At 38.2% G+C, this 5,414-nt stretch overlaps 1 long non-coding RNA gene across 1 annotated transcript; it reads right to left on the bottom strand.

Moving 5' to 3' along the window:
• Positions 1-6: 6 nt before the first annotated feature.
• LOC116379064 (uncharacterized) lies at positions 7-5,400 on the bottom strand. The gene is made up of 3 exons (XR_004212373.1): positions 5,207-5,400; positions 868-4,809; positions 7-290 (listed from the first exon to the last, which is right to left on the bottom strand). It is a non-coding gene; the product is annotated as an uncharacterized LOC116379064 (long non-coding RNA).
• Positions 5,401-5,414: the final 14 nt, after the last annotated feature.

Below are 5,414 nucleotides of genomic sequence, written 5' to 3'. Positions count from 1 at the left end.
AAAGAATACATAAATCTAACTGCAGCAAAAATATATTTATCGGTTAAGAAAAATGTCACTTTCAATGTACGCTAGCTGCTAATGTTGCTACCACACACGACTCTGATTCATTCGGTTCACTACTGCTTCTGCTCCTTCTTACGCAGCACTAGTCCTCCCAAATCCAATACATGTCACTTCAAACTAAATAGTATAAACCTTACTTGTTGATAAGGAATGGGAAATGTCATATCATCGTAGATGATTTCACCAGGAAGTCCATCAGCGTTGTCCACGCATTCAATGGATATCTGCAATATCAAAAAATGTATTACAAAAAAGAAAAGTATCGTAAGATTCCCATATTAAGTTACCACTTCCACTTTAACAGCAAATTGCATGATTTAATGCGGGATTTCTCTAAATGATATAGCAACACTAATGTTTTAAACAAACTTACGGGGAGCTTGTCGTTTACAGACGCCATTTTCCTCAAACAAACAGTCGCGTTGTAGTTACGTACATGTTGGCGCCAGACCACGTCAGTGTTACTTTTTTTTTTTAAATGCAACATTGTATAAATTAATGTACAACAATGTTGAGGATCATTTTTATTACAGAAGGAAAATCTCTTATTCCAAACTAAAATATGATTTATTTTGAAAATACCACTCGCAGTAAAAAAATATCAGTACCTCTCTCCCTCTATAAAAAAATATTAAAAAATGAATTGGTGTTGACAGCACTTTTTACACAGCCTTAGTCCTCCAAAATCTCAAATAAGTATATTTGTTCACAAGAGTTCTAACAGGGAGTTAGACCTCTCTGTCGGACAACGTACTATATATTTCTTTGTCTGTAAATTAATTTAGCCAAAACAGAACATACCTTTTTTCTTTTTTTTAGATCCTTACAAAATCTTGACCTTTCCTTCGTTCATGTTGGTCAGCTTTGGTCCTCTGTTTCAGATAAGTACCGTCTCTTGGTTATGATTCAAACCACAGGAACTTCCCACCCTAAATAGACGATAAGGAATTGTCTGGAATAGACATAATGACATGCACTTCTGCAAGTACTTCTGTATTTCGAAATAAAAATAAATTCAAGGTCAGCAAATCTATCAGTTTCAGTTCCCAAGAATCCTTCTACAGTGGCCATGAGAGCTTCACTGCTACTTAAAGGGGCTAAAATCTAAATTCATAACAATTCTTTTGATTCCTCACGGCTCTCAACATGGCAACGGCTAAACAGTGTTTAACGGTGGGCGCTACGCTTCTTAGACGACTGCTTATCAGCCGTAACACCGTTAGCAGCTGTAACAGCTGTATGAGCGCAGTGTGGAGGCCAGGAGCTAACCAGCGGGGCACGCTCGCATGCATTAACATGCACGCACAATGCACTAAAGGCAAGCGCAGCCGGCCCGGCTTGGTAAACAAAGCAAAGAGAAGCTCGGACTACAACACACACACAGAGGGAGAGCAACTTCATTCTCTGCTCAGGAAGACATTACTCCTCTATATCTTTATAAATGCTCCAAGTATTGTAGAGAACAGAGGCACATGAAGAGAACATCTTCACCAATTTGACAACACGTGTGCTGCATTTAGAAAAAAAAGCTGCAAAGTGAGAAAGCACAACCAGATACAGAGATGCTGCGTGTTCAGGCAACTAAAACTACTTGGTCAAGGCTAAAAAAAAAAGATTGCCTTTCATGGAAATCACACAACAACATGTTGACTGTTAGTAGGAGACGTGATTTGAATTAGGGTCCTTTGTTAAAGTCACACTCTTTGTCCACAGTGAACTGGGACAAACCTTGAGAACTGGAGGCAAAAGCTTTGTATCTAAACTAGTACAAGTTACTGTGACTCAACACTTTGTGTTCAAATGTAGTTCAAATTTAGCAAATGCCTTTATGTTCATAGGATAATTACCAATCACGCTTTATCTCCAAGATGCGACAAATCATCAGACAAATATGATGATCAGCTGACTGTGTTGGTGTCTAAAAGCTCAGCTGGTTGCAGATTCCTCCTTTTGCTTTACAGAAAGTCTAAAAATGGGAAGGCGGCCATTTTGTGGGATGGACTACTTCAAGTTTCAAGAAATGTGTTGCAATTTGACCCGCCATATTGTAACTGTAATTGTTTTCATCAAATGTTGTGAAATAGATGTGCTGTATACGTTACTAAGGAAGTTTCACAATTTTGGTGGCTCTTGTTGCCGAAAGTGGGAGTGTTTCTGAGCACCAGAGTCCCTTTAGAAAACCTCTAACTTTACAGCAGCAGGGTCTGACAGTCTGCTCCACTCAGCCCTGGTTCTGGTTCTCTCGTGCCTCTTGGTAAAAAGAAAGAAACCCCTGCTTGCTCGGTTAATGTGGGTAATTTATGATTTGTAGTTATCTTATTTATTTGAAAAACAACACACTTGTGAAAACAATAAAAGTACCTCTCTCCCTCCATAAAAAACATCACATCAGAACTTTTTGTGCAGCACTACTCCTCCCGAATTTCCCTTATTGAAGTTCCAACAGTTTGTTCAAACAGAAAGTTATACCTCTCGGAGGACTAATTGACCCAAACATACCAAACATCACCATGTCGGACAACATACTATATATCTCTTTATTCAAATCATAACATACCTCTTTTCATGAGATCCGTCAACAAAATGTTGATGAGACGTTCCCTCTTTGCATGTTGGTCCACTTAGGTCCTCTATTTCAACTGAGCGAGAACACAGATAAGTAACATCCCATGGTTATGATTCATACCATCTAAACTCCACACCGTAAATAGAGGATAAGTCATTGTGTGGGATGGAAATAATGGAATGTTCTTCCGCCCAATATTTTTACACAAGCAGTTTCAGGTCAGCCAAAGCTGGTGTCATTGTTAACCCTACCACCTTCATTTTGACAAACCAGGATATAATTAAAGACTGTGAGCTCTGTCGTTACTTTCGTTTGTTTGCACTGTTAGCGCTATTAGCACCGTTAGCTGCCAGGATTCATTCATTCAAAGGTTGCATTGTACCGGATTCAGCATGATCAAAATAAGGGATGTAAACGTGGTTACATTGTGCATAATTAGAGGGTTTTCCATTACACTAACCAAGCTACACTTTAACAAAAAAGATATTGCTTGCAATTAACGACATAGCGAGAGAAAAGTTGGCATAATGGGCTACAAATCTACAAAAAGCTATTGTTAACTTGTAAACAATGCTACAATTGTTGTATCAACTTACCACAGATCATTGATGTAGTTTGTCCACTTTGGATGGAGATAAAAGGCCCGAAGAAAGCAACGACAGGTATTTCTCAAAATGAAGTGATGGGACACAGTAGTGGCTTCCTAGGCTGCTCAAACATGAATCCCTGTCGGCTCTCTTGGTTTCATTCGACGGAATCGTGTTTTTTTTTGTTTGTGCATTTGTAGGAACAACGTTGCTGTTTTTTTGTCTCATCCTTCTCGAGCTTTTTCACCAATCCAACGAAAACCTTTGTTGCCAGTGATACACTCTGGATCTTTCAACAGACACCAGGATAGGCTGAGAGGTGGATCATTGGCATAAAAGTGTCGGAGAGCCTGGTTTCGCTCCATTTTGGTGATTGTTTCAAAATCAATAGCCAGGGGTCTCGTTTATAACCGTTGCGTACGCACAAAACAGGGTCTGAAAGAGGCGTACGCCACTTCCCACGCAAAAGTTGTGATCTATATAAACAAACTTGACGAATCAAATCAAATTTCGCTTGATATTTCATTAGCGCTGTCTGCTCTCCTCAGCACAGAGGAGAGGGCCGAACTATCGACTCTCGTGGTCAGCTGTGGAGCAGCTGATGAAATTATCATCATCTGTAAAATACAGTCAACTAGTGTTGAAGAACTGCAGAGCAGAGCATCATTAGTTTTCAATAATCTTCTAATACTGTGCACATATCACATGTATGATTTTAGTTTTTATTAAGTGTTTGTGAGTAAAATCGCTGCAGTGAACACAACTTTATTTATTAATTTATGGTTTATTCCATAGTGAAAGATCCAGCATACTGTACACAGACAAACTGTAACAGCTATCTGCTTTGCATTGAACATTTATGGTTGAATGTGGGCGTGTAGAGGGCGGGATGTGAGGCTGAACCAGCTGCGCACATTTACAGGTAGATTTGGGATTACAGGTACGCAAGGTTTTAACAAAATCCGACATTTTGAAACAACAGGTGGCACAGTGTTCACAGCTGTGTGTCTATAGAGTATTTTACAACAGCTTTGAACGTGACTCACGTCTTAATGAAGGACTGGTACTATCTGTTTTATGAATATAATTTGAGTGGTTTGCCCTAAGTAAAAAAAAAAAAAAGGCTCTTGATAGGTATGTCAAGTATGACAAACAAAATGTATTATTGAGCTTTAACAGAAGCATCTTTACTGAAATGTAAACAGATTTTGGCTAAAACCATGAAGCTGTGCATAGTGTTTATGTTGGATGTTCACAAATTAGGTAACTCCAATACAAACTTTTTAAATAGTTTGTCAAAGATTTAGTGTAGTTCAGGGTAATACTTAAAGCAATAGCTTGACAGTTATAGAGAATAAGCAAATTCCTATCTTGCGAAGAATTGAATTAATGAAATAATGCAACTCATGTGTCTGTACATGAGATACAAAGCTAAACAGCAAAGCCTTAAAGAGGGTTATATTCCTAACTATCTCTTAGCTGGGACCAGTAACCTCCTGGAGTTACTAAAATCTAAGTTGCGCTTTGCCAATTTATGTTGATGGCTGCAGACGCCTCCAGTCGTCTTCTTCAGTCTCTTCTTCCTGAAGACTGTGGGAAACACAACAGAGAAGTTTAGAAGGACTTAATACCCCTGATCTTATAATCACTGGTATTACAATCATCACAGTAATATTTAGCCTTATGAAAACAAACACCGTGGATATTTACTGTCCAATAACAAATACATGCAAAAATAAAGGCTACCAGTAAATGTTTAAAAGAGGCTGACAAAAAAATATATAACTTAATATTTAAACAATTTTTCCATCGCATGTCCACAACTACTTTTGGACTCACAGGTCATCAAATTAAACCGTGTAATGTGAGTCTAAATTTTTCTCAAGAAAAAGCAGAGCAGAAATAACAGCTGTGATGTAATCAAAGCGGTACAATGCAACACATTTAATTATTAGCCTCATATGTAAATGTTTTTTTTATTTTTTACCTGGCTGGGGAATTACTGTCTGTCCAAATCGGATCCAAATCCTGTGCGGCAGTGAACAAGAATAGGTGTTAACATAATCCAGAGAAAGTAATGTACTGTATATCATTGTGTAAACATGTATATCTATAAAAATAAGTATCCCATCTTACGAACCATTGAACCATTGAAGGACAGCGTCTTACAAAACATTTTAACCACAATTCACAAC

The sequence above is a fragment of the Anarrhichthys ocellatus genome, unplaced genomic scaffold (genome assembly GCF_004355925.1).
Source record: "Anarrhichthys ocellatus isolate YVR2014 unplaced genomic scaffold, GSC_Weel_1.0 scaffold3642, whole genome shotgun sequence".
NCBI classification, from domain to species: Eukaryota; Metazoa; Chordata; class Actinopteri; order Perciformes; family Anarhichadidae; genus Anarrhichthys; species Anarrhichthys ocellatus.
This window is presented reverse-complemented; position numbering and strand designations above follow the sequence as displayed.